Raw genomic sequence first — 17,803 nt, forward strand, 5'->3', positions numbered from 1 at the left:
AGGGGGTGTGAGTTCTCAAGGTTTTAAGAGGGATAGGGGGCCAATATAAGGGCTAAATACCACCACCCATCGCACATCATGTGCGCACACCCCCTACCCCCCAATCGCTGGAACCCCAATGCCGCCGGTCAGGTTCTCTGGTGATGCTCTGACGATCATGCCCCGGGTGAAAAAATGTCACACCAGCACATGCCCGAGCCCAGCATGTGCACCCGCAACCCTCGGTCCGGTCTGATCTTACACTGGGAATGAACTCCGTATGCTTAGACTGGCAATGAACTCCGTATGCCTAAGTAAACCCACGAAACGAGCGTGCGAGCGCTCAGCCGGCCAGAGGGGCAGGATACACAAGTCGGGGATCGATCGGGTCCCCCCCTACATGCTGTCGATCCTATTGCCACAACCTTCAGTCTGGTCTGATCTTAGACTGGGAATGAACTCCGTATGCCCAAGCCAACCGACGAAATGAACGGGCAGGCGAGCACTACACCGGCCAAAGAGACGGGATGCGTAAGCCATGGATCGATAGGGTGGTAGGTGGGTTTCGGCACATCTTCATATTTCTGCCATGCCAATGCCATTTTTATGGCTTGTAAATGCGTACAATGGTCCCTTAAGCTTTCATGTGAAGTTTCATGGCAAGATGACTCGTTTTCTATTTTTCATGATTTTTGAAACTTTTTACGATTCGAGATTTTTTTAAAATTTCTTCAGAACGAGTTTTGGCCCCAAACTTGGTAAATGTGATCCTTGTATTTTTGTTGGCATGCGCAAAAAAAGCCAGCTAAAAACTCGAAGTGTATAGGATTTTGTGACCATTTGAAAAAAGTGTCCCCATTTCAGACACTTTAATGGCTACTAGCAGCAAAACTATAAAATCTCAAATGCTCTTTAAGGGGGTGTGAGTTCTCGAGGTTTGATGAGGGATAGTGGGCCAATATAAGGGCCAAGTACCAGCACCCATCGCACATCATGTACGCACACCCCCCCGCCCCCCCAAAATCGTCGGAACCTCCAATGCCGTCGATCAGGTTCTCTGGGGATGCTCCGGCGATGGCGCCTCAGGCGAAAAAAATGCGGTACCAGCACATGCCCAAGCCCAGCATGTCACCCGTAAGCCTTGATCCGGTCCGATCTTACACTGGGAATGAACTCCTTACGCTTAGACTGGGAATGAACTCAATATGCTTAAGTCTACCCACGAAACGAGCGTGCGGGCGCTTAGCCGGCCAGAGGGGCAGGATGTGCAAGCCGGGGATCAATCGGATCCCCCTCTGGATGCTACCGATCTTGCTGCCGCAACCCTCGGTTCGGTCTGATCTTAGACTGGGAATGAACTCCGTATGCCTAAGCCAACCGACGAAACGAGCCGGCGGGCGGGCACTATGCCGGCCAGAGAGGCAAAATGCGCAACCCGTCGATCGATAGGGTGGTAGGTGGGTTTAGGCACATCTTAATATTTCTGCCATGCCAATGCCATTTTTATGGCTTGTAAATTCATACAATAGTCCCTTAAGCCTTCATGTGAAGTTTCATGGCAAGACGACTCGTTTTTTATTTTTCACGATTTTTGAAACTTTTTACGGTTCGGGATTTTTTAAAAATTTTTTTAGAAGGATTTTTTGCCCCAAACTTGATAGACGTGATCTTTGTATTTTTGTTGGGATGCACAAAAAAATTCAGCTGAAAACTCGAAGTGTACAGGATTTTGTGACCATTTGAAAAAAGTGTCCCATTCCAGACACTTTAATGGCTACTAGCAGCAAACCTGTAAAATCTCAAATGCTCTTTAAGGGGGTGTGAGTTCTCGAGGTTTGATGAGGGATAGGGGGCCAATATAAGGGTAAGTACCAGCACCCATCACACATTGTCGTAACAGTTTTGGGACCGCCAGACGTAAAAGTGATGTTTTAAAATAAAAATAAATAAATAAAAAGTGGAGTCGCCAACAATCTCTGTTAGGGTGTGATTGGCCACCCAAAAGTTTATCTTTTTAATAAAACTATAAAACGGATTGAAAATTTATGAAAAAGATAATTTCGGTCTACGAAAAACCAGGTTGGGTCTGGGAGTCGGTTACGCATGGGGAAGGATTAGCACCCCCACAATGCCCATAAATTGGTACCATTTAATTACGCACTATTTTTGATGTTGGATAAAAATGATTTTAATTTGAAATTTAACACTAATTCCCTTCACTTGAATAAAATTTTGCTAAAATATTTATTTAGAAATATTGAGAAAATCTTTAAGTTAAAGAATTATCTTAAAATTCTCCAACATCTAGGCAGAATTTAAAATATCTCTTTTTACTTAAGATTTAACACAATAATCCATAAAATAAAATAACAATCTTTATAGAAAATAATTGTTAGTGACTCTCCAACATCTAGGCAGAGTACCAAGAATTATTTCTTTTGAAATGTTTTTTTATTTTATTTTATAATATCATAATTTTTTTCAAAAGTAGTACAAATAAAAATTAAAGACAGAATAGTACAAATAAATACTAATAATAACATGCTAATGTGTGTATGTCAATGAATGTTATGGAAAATGAAATGTAATTTAAAAGTTGGATTCTTAAGTATAATAAGACCACCCTAACTCTCCAACATCTAGGCTGAGCTTAGGTGCGACTGTTTATATTTAAGCTCCCAATTTACTATTATACTTTTTATTTTTTAATCTTATTGTTGATGCAAATTAAGAAATCATGTGAAAAGACTTAACGAAGTAAAATTTTCTAAATACCCCATCATCTAGGCAGCATTCGGGAACAAATTGCTTCAAATTTCACACTTGACTTTAGGATTTTTAGGACTTTGGATTTTAAGAGGTTTTGAATTTTAGGGGATTTTGGATTTTTAGGGGTTTTAAAAACTTAGGATTTTGAAAATTAAAAATTAGTGTTTAAGATTTAAGTAAAACGCGAACATCTCTAAAAATCCCTATCATCTAGGCGGATTTTCGGAGCAAATTCAATTTTTTATAATTTTTCAAAACTAATTAAAAATTTCTTATGTGTTTTTTTATGAAAATTTATTCATAATAATTCCCCAACATCTAGGCGGAATTATCTTTTAGAAAAACATTTTTTATTCCCTCCAACATCTAGGCAGGGAAAATAATAATAATAATAATAAATATTTTTTTTGAACATTTTTAATATATTTTTAACTATTATTTGTTTCCAATTTTATTATTATTAAAACAATTAAACATTTATTCTAACAAATTTAGAAATTTATCATGCATAAATATAAAAATATACTTACAATAACAAAAATAATAAGATAAAAAAATTAGAAAATTTAAAAAAATTTTTTTTTACTTGAACCAGACCGATCAACGATCCGGTTAGTGTTGGTCTGGACTGATTTTGCAATTCGATAGGTGGTTCAGGCGGTCCAGTGGTTCGGATCGGCTCAGACCGGTTCACTGGATCGGTTCAAGGTTGGATGAAGCGGGTTGACGGGTCAGTTTATGCGGATCTCGGATCCGGGTCCATGCATGGATCCTTTTTGGTTAAAACGGTGTCGTTTTGGGTCTTTCCCTAAATGACGTCGTTTTGAGTTTTTGCTTTACTATATATAGCTGAAGATTCTTTTTGGTTCATTTGGTTTTTGTTTCAGAAAAAAAAAAGGGAGAGAAGGAGAGAGAGAGCTGGGGGAGAGGTCTGGCCGTCCATCGTTCGGTCGTCGGGCCACCACTCCAGCTGCCGCCTGGGTCAACGTCGACGGTGGTCGCTGGTGACTGAAAAATGCCAAAATACTTCCAGAAGTGCTCTTCAACGCGCTCTTTCAAGATCTGACCTCTTTTTTGTCAAAAATAGCCCTGATCAGCGTAGATTGGGGCTCAAAGTTTTTGTTTTCAATTTTTTTTTGTTTGTTTTGTTGAAGCAAGACTGATCTATTTTCTTACTTTTGTAGGTAGCTTCATTGCTGGGTTCCTCCCTGCGGGGAGGACTATGGTTTTTGTTTTTTTTTGTAGTTTTTTTTGACAGAATCTCCCCCTCCTTCTTTTCTGTCCATTTTGGCTTCGCTATGAGCTCTATTTATAGAGCTCCAGCCATATGTGTTTGGAGGTAAGGGCATGGGGCTCGATCACGAGATGTAAACACGAGCCCGCCTCTTTATTTTTCTATATTTTCTGGTAGTAGGGTAGGATGAACAGGGTATGTGATGGGTGGTGGGCCTGGTAGCAGTGGCAGCACCACTGCCATCCTCAATTATTTTTCTTTTTTTTTGTTTTTCTGCTATTTTTTTGTATTATTTTTTGGTATTTATTTTTTTTGTATTTCGTATAATATTATTATTTTTATTTTTGAGGACAAAATTGATGTCAACAACTACCCCTCTTTGCACATTACTAAGAATCAGGAATAGGGCAAAGACAAAGACAACGATTTTGTCCGAAAATGGATCGGGAATTTTTTTTTTAAACAAAACAATTGGGATGACACCGCAAGTTAAAAAATAATAATAAATCGATCGAGATAACACACGCGAATCAAAATTATGTCCGGAGGTCTTATAAAATAGACTGGGATAACATCGCAGTCAAAAGATAAAGAATCGATCGGGATAACACTGTGAATCGAAATTATGTCCGAAGGTCTTACAAAATCGACTGGGATAACATCATAAGTCAAAAGATAAGGAATTGATCGGGATAACATCGCGAATCAAAATTACGCTCGGAGGTCTTAAGAATCATACCTAGAGGTCTTATAGAATCATGCCCGGAGGTCTTACAGAATCGACTGGAATAAAATCGTAAGTCAAAAGATAAGAAATCGATCGGGATAACATCGTGAATCGAAATTATGCCCGGAGGTCTTAGAAATCGTGCTCGAAGGTCGTACAGAATCATGTCCGGAGGTCTTACAGAATTGACTCGGGTAACATCGTAAGTCAAAAATAAAGAATCGATCGGGACAACACCGCAAATCAAAATTATACTAAGAGGTCTTACAAATCTCAAAATCTTTGAATGCTCCTTATAATCAGAAGTGATGAAACTGTAAAATTTGAAAATCTTTTAATCTTGAAAGTCATGCGCAGAGGCTTTTAGAGATTATGCCCGGAGGTTTTACAAATCTCAAAATCTTTAAATGCTCCTCATAATCAGAGGCGATGAAACTTTAAAATTTGAAATTTTTTTTGAAAATGTTTTTTTTTTTCAATCAAATTTAATGAATGCAATCAATGATACAAATGTCCATCTTGATCAAATGATGCTAATGGAAATGTTGATAAAAATATAAATTTCAATGCAAATGCAAGGATGCGAATGCTTGATGCAACTATATTTGACAATGACAATGTTCTTTTCATGTAAATGCTTCTATAAATACCTTTTCTTAGGATGCGGATGACATAGTTTTGCAAATATGAAAAAAAAAATTTTTATGGTGCGAATGCAAATATCTTGTGCAAGTGCAAATGCAAGTGATGCAAATGCAAATGTCTTTCTTGTAGTACAGATGTAAGTGATGCAAATGCAAATATCCCTTTCATGATACACAGATAAGCGATACAAATTTGAATATCTCTTTTTTTTTTTTAGGTTAAATGTCTTTCTCATGATACAAGTAATGCAAATCCAAGATCTTTCAAAAGGTTATGTATCGAGAAATTTTATTATGGATAGAACTTTGAAACTCTAAAACTTCTTTTGGGGCTAAATAAACTTGGCTTAAATTTATTGAAAGCCAGCTAAACTGGGCTTAAATGTTCATTTGAAGCCAGATAAACTGGGCTTAAAGTTTCATTGAGAGCCAGATAAACTGGGCTTAAAGCTTCATTAATGGCCAGATAAACTAGGCTTAAATATCATTGATGGCCAGATAAACTGGGCTTAAATCTTCATTTGAGGCCAGATAAACTGGGCTTAAATTTTCATTGATGGCCAGATAAACTAGGCTAAAAACTTCATTAATGGCCAGATAAACTGGGCTTAAAATTTTATTTTATTTTATTTTATTCCTTTTTAGAATTTGGCGATCCCTATCAAAAATGAAAAAGGTGAGGATTTTCTTTCCAAATGGATGTAATAGTTTCGTAGATAGCGGTGTTGATTCAAAAGGTTCCAATCCTTGAAGGGAGTGAAAGAGGCATGCAAGCTCACAAATGAAACACAAGCTTTTCTAAAAGCATGAATTCCTTGAAAATCAAACATATTCAACATTTTTCTTAGTCTCCAAATGCGACATTTTGATATATGTTAAGATCAGCTGTAAAGGCTTAAGATTTTGAAGGGTTTTTTAGGAATAATCAACCCATCTCAGACTTCTATGGCTTTGATATTTTAGATCTTTCAAAAGGTTTGGCTTTGCTTTTGTTTAGCATCCACCATACTTAGCATCAGAAGTGACCTTTCAGGGTTGGCTCTAAACTGCCCTTTTGAGGGTTTTCACCCTAGAGCCACATTTATTTCTATTTTTCTCTTTTTTTTTTTACACAACATGCACTTGAGAATTCAAATCTAATCCAAAAGAGGAAAAGAGTTTTTTTCAAAAAGGAAAACTCAAAAAATTAATGTTCATTTTTCAAGAGAAACTCTTCAAGTTTAAGCTTTCATGCCTGATCCAATATGAACTTTTCAAAGGTTGTAATGTAGGTTAAGGTTCATGGTCGCCAAAGAAAAGGATAAAAAGGCCCAAAACAACTATTTAAGGGTATTTGAAACTAAGGATCATTTTTCATTGGAAGGATACACTCTAAGGTATATTCTATTTTGTGCTTTCCACCAATTCATTTCTTTCCCCTTTTTTTTTATTCTTCCTTTCCTTTTTTTTTTCCACCCTTTCATTGAGTGGATTCAAAACTTTTATGAACTTTTATACTGGGTTTGTGCCCCTATCACATGAGATTCCATTAGACATTCTCATTCTTATCCTTCAAATGTATTTCCTTTTTTTTTTTGTTTTTTTTTTTCACAAATATGAAAAGTGATCCTTAGTCAGGGTTTATTTTGAAAGAATTCAATCAAGCTCAAAGGGGTAACAAGAGATAAATTTTTATTTTTGTGAAGAGATAATGAAAGATGGCCATTTGTCACTTCAAGCATAAACACTTAAATTGAAGACTACTCTTCAGGAAAATGAACTTGGAAAAAGGTTTTTTTCTTTTTAATCTCAAAAAAAAATTTTTTTTTTTTTTTCAAAACCTTGACTTTGTCATAACCTTTTTTGGATTTGCTCAAATTTTTTAGTGCATGATGTCATAACCAATTTTTTCTTCTTTTTTTTTTCTTTTTTTTTCTTTTTTTTCTCTTTTTTTTATTGTTTTTATTTTTTTTTATACCCTCATAGTTCACACCTAGATTCATTTTGCCAGTAACACGTTTCATGAAAGATGTCCCATTTTAGCAAACCACCCATAATGAAAGTAATTACAAAAGAAGGGTCATATGAAATGGATAAGAAAAAGATTATGTGGGGTAAACATGTTTAAGGTATCAAATGATCTAAGTTACTCCATAAAAAGAGAACAAAAGGGTTAATCATAACTCAAGTTGCCTTAGAGGTAATGAGATATTTCTTTTCTGACAAATATACCTCAAGACAAAGGATCGAGTTAATTTTGGGATAAAAAAATTGAAATGGTAGTATGCTTAAGTGTATTTTGGATTTGAAAATTTTGGAACTGCAGCATAATCTTATCATATTCAATTATCGCATTTGAATTCTAAAAAAAAAAAGTCATATAGACTTGATTTTCTAGGAACCACACATTTGTTAATGGCTGTTTCATTTGTTCATTGCCTTAGAAAAGAATATTGCCAACAATATCAGGTGAAAATAAGGTTCACAAATTCGAATTTAAGGCTATCAAAGGGTCATGACTGATGAAATGGGGTCAACTGAATGAGTAAATTGGCATTTAGGTATTTGAAAAATTTCTAATAGTGATCGCCAATTCATCTTAGACTCAAAACTTCATTTTTTCTTTTTTCTCTTTTTTTTTGTTTTTTTTTTTCTCAAGAAAATTTCTCTAGCCTTGGTAGTTAACCACATGAGGCTTTATTCACATCTAATATCTTCCCTTTTTTCTTTAAAAAAAAAAACCAACTATATATCGAAACTTACACGAAATAAAACACTATGATGCACAATGTTTGCTCATGCAATGCAAACCTTAAGACTTGACCAAAAAGAATTTATTATCTAGATCATACTCTTGAGGTGATATTTAAAGTTACATAAACAAAAATTTTCCCCTTGATGTTTCAACTTTAGCATCACTAACTTGCAACTTTACTACTATCAATCATCAAAACCACCAACTAGCTCTTTAAACTTTGCAGCATCTACATCGATCAAAGCTTGAACTTTATCCTTGAAGGCAGTACAAACTTCTATGGAATGCCCCTTAACTCTATCATGAAATTCACATTTAGCATTAGGATCATACCACTTCGGGTACGAAGGCTTTCTGGGTCTTACAGGAACAACAGAGATCATATGATTCTCTATCAGTAAAGTAAAGAGCTCAGCGTAAGGTATTGAAAGTGAATGATACACTTTGGCTCTCTTTCTCTTACGACTCTGTGAATGGCTTAAGTTGATCCTTGGTTCTGTTCATGGTGAAAGAATTTGAGCATACAGATGAAGTGGTCGAGGAAAATCATCGATCACAAGTATTGGTTGGAGGCAATATGGTAGCCATTGTGAATAATCATCTGTTGGATCTTCTTACATCATGGTGAGATTTCTCTCATTTTGCCCTTTAGCAATTATTTCTTGGGCTTATTTTACAAAAATATCTCCTCTTTTTTCATCACCAGTATTTATAATTCTTCCCCTTCTTATCCCATCCTCAATTCTACCCATAGCAAACAATAAATTTGCAAACTCTTATGAAGTATTGCTGATCAACTTACCATAATAGGGAGAAGGAAGGGTATCCACAAACAGGGAATTCAACTCCCTATTGGTAAGAGGTGGTTGTACCTGTGATGCCATATTCTTCCATCTAACAGCATATTCTTTATAGCTCTCATTGGGTTCTTTCTCATATTTTAGAGGGTTATTCGATCCGGAGCTAACTCCAACATATATTGGTATTACTTCAAGAATGCCCGTGATAAATCTCTCCAAGTATGAATTTGACTGCTTTTCAAACTATGATTCCAATTAGCTGCTGTCCCAGTCAAACTTTCTTGAAAGACATGAATAAGTAGCTTTTCATCACCAGCATACCCAACCATTTTGTGACAATATTGAGCCAAATGTATTTTAGGACATCTAGTTCCATTATACTTTTCAAAATTCGGGGCTTTGAATTTTGATGGAATAATGAGATCGGGCACTAGATTAAGCTTGTTGGCGTCAACATTCTCGTAGACATCATGACTTTCAATTGCTTTCAATCTCTCTTCCAATAGATCATAGTTATCTTTCATCACTATATCTTCTGATAGATCTGGCACCCTCTTCAATTTCTTCAATTTTTTATGATCATCCACATTAGGCACAGTAGTGAAGTCGTGAGGAGTATGCCCAGGATTGATATTTGTCTGAACTGATGGTAACTTGGTAAAATGGCCAATATAAGGTTGATCAATTGTTTGAGGTGTTTGTGACACATGGGGATCTTGAACATATGTGAACCCAGATAGATACAATGGTGTCTCGACAGTTGTTTCCTCTTTTGTCCTGTACGTCTCAACAACTTCTTTTCCTTTTGTCAATTCCACTATCATCTGTTTTAATTTTGTTAGTTGTCTATTCACGTTTTGTTGCATTCCTGTAACTGTTTCACCGATCTCTCATTGGGTTTTTTCTACTCTATCCATTCGACTGGCACCTTCATTTTCCATGATTATGGTACTAGCTCAAGTGCTATAAGTGTACAGACTTAACTGACCTCATTTCCTAAGATAGCTATCCTTGAATCTTTTATTAATCATCAGAAGTCAGAAATGCATGGCATGAATTCTATTGTATATAAAAAAAAAAATTGCTTCGAAGGTTTGACGAAAGTATATTTACAATTATCATTCCTTGTCCTTAGCTGGCATGAAAAGCAATGAATTCAAGCAAATGATGCATGATATGCAAGTTAAATTTTGTTGTTTTGGTGAGGGGAAACTTGAATTCCATCCTATATTCAAAATGGGTCATCTAGATATATCTTTTCTGTCTCAAAAGTTTGGTGAAAACATACTTGCAACCATCATTCTTTCTTATACTCTTTTAGGCGTGCCAATAAAATAAACAAATGCATCAATTCATAGAAAATCTAGGTTAAAAGAAGTTTCCATTCATTTCCAAAAGCATCAAGTTTACACATCATGAACTATTCTAGGGCTAGGGCCAAAAAGTGCCAAACCTACTCCCACTTCCCTTTGTTTCTCCTAAAAAATAGTTGACTATGATTACTAGGGAGGATAACTCTTTGCTTAAAAAGCTTTTTATTCATCATCCTGACCAACCCTACTGTTGCCTGCAGCACTGCCTACCATTTTGACATGGATCAAATAAGGGTTGTTGTGAATAACTGGCTTCATCTTGGTATCAAAACTCAGATATCCAGCTTTCATCAATCCTTGCACCCTATGTTTCAAAGCTGTGCAATTTTCCAAAGAATGGCCAATGATGCCAAAATGGTATTCACATCAAGCATTGGGGTCATAGCATTCGGGGAAAGGTGGTTTGCGAGTTTCAGCAGGGATAGGGGCAATGAGATAATTTTCTAGAAGTAATGGGTACAACTCTGCGTAGGACATGGGTATCAGATCAACAAGGATTTTTTCTTTGGTGTTACCAAAGTTTTTTTGTCTTACAGTTGGTTTGCTTTGCTGAAAAGATGATAGTTTAGTTGGTCTTGAGGTGAATTGAGAAACTTTGGGTCAAAGATTGGGTTTAAAAGGTAATGATGGTATAGCATGCTGAACAGGCGATTGTGAAATATGAGATGGTGGATATGGGTTCAGGTGTGAAATTCTTGGTGGTTGCATGAAAATTGGGGGTCTAATCTTAGGTACTTGGAAAGGAGGTTGAAAATGGTCATAAGGAGGATTTAGGTATGGGTTTGGACTTGGGATAGTTTGTGGAGGTTGTTTGAAGCCAGCTGACTTATTTTTGGAAATCAAACTCTTGAGCTCAGTCATTTGCATGGCCAGTTCACCCATTCCTCTCTTGAGTTCGCCCAAACCTTGGTCATTGTTCAGATCCCCAATGCTTTAGCATGCTCTGGCAGAATGCTGGAACTAATGGGAGCCAATTAACCTTGACTTGATGGAAGTGACAACGGTATTTGAGGAGTAACTAATTCAACCATACCACTACTTTTAACCATTTCTATCAATTGAGCCATTTGTCATTTCATCTCTCGAAGCTCAAGCCATAATTCCTCTTGATTCAACTCGAAAGCTCTAATCCTTGCTTCTAATTGATCTCCCATTTTCGTGACTCTGATTACCACCAAGACAGACAACTTATTCCAAGACTTAGACAAAAAATTCTAGATTACTACCCTTATTGAATGAATATCATAAAAAAAATGACACACGAAGTATGAATACATGAATATGATGGCTAAAGAATGTCATGAAATGCGTATATGCCTATAACAATGAATTTTTATATGTACAAATGACCCAAATGAAAATTTTTATCAACCATGACTGTGTATGTAAGGAATATTATATTGCCGAGATAGTGGGATATGAAATGCACGTTTGTTCCATACGACCTTACCATTCATGAATTTATATGCATGAAATGCAATGACATATTTACATGAATGATGAGATGTATTCCTATGACTAATGCAGCATATTTGTATGGAATGCATGAACCTATCAAGTGCATGTTATATTTTTACATGGAATACAATGCTTGTATTATGCCAACCTAGTGAAACTGACACTACCTTTTATGATGCATATGGAATGGGATACATGTATTATTTTTTATGATGTATGAAATGCAAAAGATGAAACAAAATAAAAAAAAATTTAGAGGGAAAAACAAAATAACTAGGACATGAAAATTGATTTTTTTATTGGGCCAATAAACAAAGAATTTAAGAAAAATCTTTAATTTTTTTGAAAACCACTTTTTTTTTTATTTTTTTGGCTTGTTGGATAATGCTTTAAAAAAAATCACTTTATTCTAAAATATTTTATGAAATTGCAAAATTTGAACAATTACCAAATGAATGAACTACATGTAAAGAGGAAATTTATATATATATATTTTAAGAAAATGCTTTTCTTTTGGTTATTTTTATAAAAAGATCAACAAGCTTCATATGGCTTACGATATGCTGGGTTAAGGTTTATGCGTCTAACGGTTCCCAAACTATTCCTCACATCGTTGTCTAGATAGACTAGTAAGGTTCCTCGATCTTCACCCATTATAGGTTACTAACAAAAAGGTTTCAGTCTGAGTGAAAGTGTTTCACTAGCAAATGCGGAGGTTATCACCTCACGAGAGCATAGCTACTTCACTTCCTCCTAAAAAGGAAAGAGCCCGGGTTTAGAGCTCATGCATGCGAATAAATATGCAAAGTGTGTGCAAAGTAATGTATTAATCAAAATAACATAAATAAATCATAAACACAAAATCAAAATAAAGTAATAGATAACAAGCAATTTATTTTATTTATTAACTTGTATGTATATTTTGAAAAATTAAAATAAAGAGAATTAAATTAAATATCAAATAAAACTAATTAAATGCAACAGTTATTAATAGCACATAACTAAAATTTGGCCTGACTCTAAAAAATCTTCAGTGGAGTTGCCAAGCTGTCGTAACGGTTTTGGGATCGCCAGACATAAAAGTGATGTTTTAAAATAGAGAAAAATAAATAAAAAGTGGAGTCACCACCAATCTTTGTTAGGGTGTGATTGGCCACCCAAAAGTTTATCTTTTTAATAAAACTATAAAACAGATTTAAAGTTTATCAAAAAGATAATTTTGGTCTACGAAAAACCAGATTGGGTCTAGGAATCGGTTACGCATGGGGAAGGATTAGCACCCCCACAACGCCCATAAATTGGTACCATTTAATTACGCGCTATTTTAGGTGTTGGATAAAAATGATTTTAATTTGAAATTTAACACTAATTCCCTTCACTTGAATAAAATTTTGCTAAAATATTTATTTAGAAGTATTGAGAAAATCTTTAAGTTAAAGAATTATCTTAAAATTCTCCAACATCGAGGTACAATTTAAAATAACTCTTTTTACTTAAGATTTAACACAATAATCCATAAAATAAAATAACAATCTTTATAGAAAATAATTGTTAGTGACTTTCCAACGTCTAGGCAGAGTACCAAGAATTATTTCTTTCGAAATGTTATTTTTATTTTATTTTATAATATCATAATTTTTTTAAAAAGTAGTACAAATAAAAATTAAAGACAGAATAGTACAAATAAATACTAATAATAACATGCTAATATGTGTCTGTCAATGAATGTTATGTAAAATGAAATGTAATTTAAAAGTTGGATTCTTAAGTATAATAAAACCACCCTAACTCTCCAACATCTAGGTAGAGCTTAGGTGCAACTGTTTATATTTAAGCTCCCAATTTACTATTATACTTTTTATTTATTAATCTTATTGTTGATGCAAATTAAGAAATCGTGTGAAAAGACTTAACGAAGTAAAATTTTCTAAATACCCCATCATCTAGGCGGCATTCGGGAATAAATTGCTTCAAATAGAATTTTCACACTTGTCTTTAGGATTTTTAGGACTTTGGATTTTAAGAGGTTTTGAATTTTAGGGGATTTTGGATTTTTAGGGGTTTTAAAAACTTAGGATTTTGAAAATTAAAAATTAGTGTTTAAGATTTAAGTAAAACACGAACATCTCTAAAAATCCCTATCATCTAGGCGAACTTTCGGAGCAAGTTCAATTTTTTATAATTTTTCAAAACTAATTTTTTTATGTGTTTTTTTATGAAACTTTTTCATAATAATTCCCTAACATCTAGACGGAATTATCTTTTAGAAAAATATTTTTTATTCCCACCAACATCTAGGCAGGAAAAATAATAATAATAATAATAAATATTTTTTTTTGAACATTTTTAATATATTTTTAACTATTATTTGTTTTCAATTTTATTATTATTAAAATAATTAAACATTTATTCTAACAAATTTAGAAATTTATCATGCATAAATATAAAAATATACTTAAAATAACAAAAATAATAATATAAAAAAATTAGAAAATTAAAAAAAAAATTTTTTTACTTGAACCGGATCGGTCAATGGTCCGGTCAGCGCTGGTCTGGACCAGTCTGACCGGTTCTACGATTCGATATGTGGTTCGGGCGGTCAAGTGGTTCAGACCGGTTCACTGGATCGGTTCAAGGTTGGATGAAATGGGTTGACAGGTCGGTTTACGTGGATCTCAGGTCGGATATGGGTCCACGCACGGATCCTCTTTGGTTAAAACGGCATCGTTTTGGGTCTTTCCCTAAACAACGTCGTTTTGATTTTTTACTTTACTAAATATGGTTGAAGATTTTTTTTGGTTCATTTGGTTTCTGTTTCAGAAAAAAAAGGGAGAGAGGGAGAGAAAGAGAGCTGGGGGAGAGGTCTGGCCATCCACCGTTCGGTCGTCGAGCCACCGCTCCGGCCGCCACCTGGGTCATCGTCGGCGGTGGTCGCTGGTGATCTAAAAAAGCCAAAATACTTTCAGAAGCGCTCTTCAACGCGCTCTTTCAAGATCTAACCTCCTTTTTTGTCGAAAACAGCCTCGATCAGTGTAGATCGGGGCTCAAAGTTTCTGTTTTCAATTTTTTTTGTTTGTTTTGTTGAAGCAAGACTGATCTGTTTTCTTATTTTTGCAGGTAGCTTCGATGCTAGGTTGCTCCCTGTGGGGAGGACTGTGGTTTCTATTTTTTTTTTTAGTTTTTTTTGACAGAATCTCCCCCTCTTTCTTTTCTGTCTATTTTGGCTTTGCTATGAGCTCTATTTATAGAGCTCCAGCCCTATGTGTTTGGAGGGAAGGGCATGGGCCTCGATTACGGGATGTAAACACGAGCCCGCCTCTTTATTTCTTCTATATTTTTTGGTAGTAGGGTAGGATGAACAGGTTATGTGATGGGTGGTGGGCCTGGTGGCAGTGCTGCCGGGGATGGCACCCATGCCATCCTCAATTATTTTTCTTTTTTTTTGTTTTTGTGCTATTTTTTGTATTATTTTTGGAATTTATTTTTTTTTGTTTCGTATAATATTATTATTTTTATTTTTGAGGACAAAATTGATGTCAACACACATCATGTGCGAACACCCCCTCGCTGTGGATCAATAGGGTGGTAAGTGGGTTTAGGCACATCTCCACATACTACCATGCCAATGCCATTTTTATGGCTTGTAAATACATACAACGGTCCCTTAAGCCTTCATGTGAAGTTTCATGGCAAGACGACTCGTTTTCTATTTTTCATGATTTTTGAAACTTTTTACGGTTTGGGATTTTTTAAAAATTTTTTCAGAAGGAGTTTTGGACCCAAACTTCGTAGACATTATCCTTGTATTTTTGTTGACATGCACAAAAAAATTCAGCTAAAAACTCAAAGTGTATAGGATTTTGTGACCATTTGAAAAAAGTGTCCCCATTTTAGACACTTTAATGGCTACTGGCAGCAAACCTGTAAAATCTCAAATGCTCTTTAAGGGGGTGTGAGTTCTCGAGGTTTGATGAGGGATAGGGGACCAATATAAGGGCCAAGTACCAGCACCCATCACACATCATGTGCGCACACCCCCCCCTGCCCCTCAAATCGTCGGAACCCCAATGCCGTCGGTCAGGTTCTCCGACGATGCTTAGGTGATGGTGCCTCGACGAAAAAAAATGCAGCACAAGCACATGCTCGAGCCCAGGATGTGCACCCGTAACCTTCGGTCCGGTCCGATCTTAGACTGGGAATGAACTCCGTATGCTTAGACTGGGAATGAACTCCGTATGCCTAAGTCAACCCACGAAACGAGCATGCGAGCGCTCAGCCGGCCAGAGGGGCGGGATGCACAAGCCGGGGATCAGTCGGGTCCCCCCCTGTGTGCTGCCCGATCCTACGATCACAACCCTTGGTCCGGTCTGATCTTAGACTGGGAATGAACTTCATATGCCTAAGCCAATTGACGAAATGAGCAGGCGGGCACTACGCCGGCCAGAGAGGCGGGATGCGCAAGCCGGGGATCGATAGGGTGGTAGGTGGGTTTAGGCACATCTTCATATTTCTACCATGCCAATGCCATTTTTATGCTTGTAAATTCATACAATGGACCCTTAAGCCTTCATGTGAAGTTTCATGGCAAGACGACTTGTTTTCTATTTTTCACAATTTTTGAAACTTTTTACAGTTCAGGATTTTTTTAAAATTTTTTCAGAAAGAGTTTTGGCCCAAAACTTGGTAGACGTGATCCTTGTATTTTTTTTGGCATTCACAAAAAAATTCAGCTAAAAATTCGAAGTGTACAGGATTTTGTGACCATTTGAAAAAAGTGTCCCAATTTCAGACACTTTAATGGCTACTGGCAGTAAACCTGTAAAATCTCAAATGCTCTTTAAGGGGGTGTGAGTTCTCAAGGTTTGATGAGGGATAAGGGGCCAATATAAGGGCCAAGTACCAGCACCCATCGCACATCATGTGCGCACACCCTCCCCCGCCCCCCCAATCGTCGAACCCCAATGTCGCCGTTCAGGTTCTCCGACGATGCTCCGACGATGGTGCCCCGGGCGAAAAACAATGCGGCACCAGCACATGCCCAAGCCCAACACGTGCTCCCGGAACCGTTGGTCCAGTCTGATCTTACATTGGGAATGAACTCTGTATGCTTAGACTGGGAATGAACTCCATATGCCTAAGTAAACACATGAAGCGAACGTGTGGGTGCTCAGCCGACCAGAGGGGCAAGATGCACAAGCCGAGGATCGGTGGGGTCCCCCCCTGTGCGCTACGATCCTGCTGCAACAACCCTCGGTTCGGTCTGATCTTAGACTGGGAATGAACTACGTATGCCTAAGCCAACCGACGGAACCAGCGGGCGGGCGGGCATTATGTCAGCCAGAGAGACGGGATGCGCAAGTTGTGGATCGATAGGGTGGTAGGTGGGTTTAGGCACATGTTCATATTTTTGCCATGCCAATGCCATTTTTATGGCTTGTAAATTCATACAATGGTTCCTTAAGCCTTCATGTGAAGTTTCATGGCAAGATGACTCGTTCTCTATTTTTCACGATTTTCAAAACTTTTTACGGTTCGGGGTTTTTTTAAATTTTTTCAGAAGGATTTTTGGCCCCAAACTTGGTAGACATGATCCTTCTATTTTTTTGGCATGCACCAAAAAATTCAGCTAAAAACTCGAAGTGTACAAGATTTTGTGACCATTTGAAAAAAGTGTCCCCATTTTAGACACTTTAATGCCTACTGGCAGCAAACCTGTAAAATCTCAAATGCTCTTTAAGGAGGTGTGAGTTCTCAAGGTTTGATGAGGGATAGGGGGCCAATATAAGGGCCAAGTACCAGCACCCATGCACATCATTTGTGCACACCCCCCCCGCCCCCCAATCGCCGGAACCACAATGCCGTTTGTCAGATTCTCCGGTGATGCTTCGGCGATGGTGCCTCAGGCGAAAAACAAAATGCGACACCAGCATATGCCCGAGCCCAGCATGTGCACCCGCAACCCTTGGTCCGGTCCGATCTTACATTGGGAATGAACTTTGTATGCTTAGACTGGGATTGAACTCCGTATGCCTAAGTCAACCCACGAAACGAGCGTACGGGCGCTCAACCGACCAGAAGGGCAGGA

Source organism: Durio zibethinus, chromosome 8 (assembly GCF_047325235.1).
Source record: "Durio zibethinus cultivar Kanyao isolate XHJ-2024 chromosome 8, ASM4732523v1, whole genome shotgun sequence".
NCBI lineage: Eukaryota > Viridiplantae > Streptophyta > Magnoliopsida > Malvales > Malvaceae > Durio > Durio zibethinus.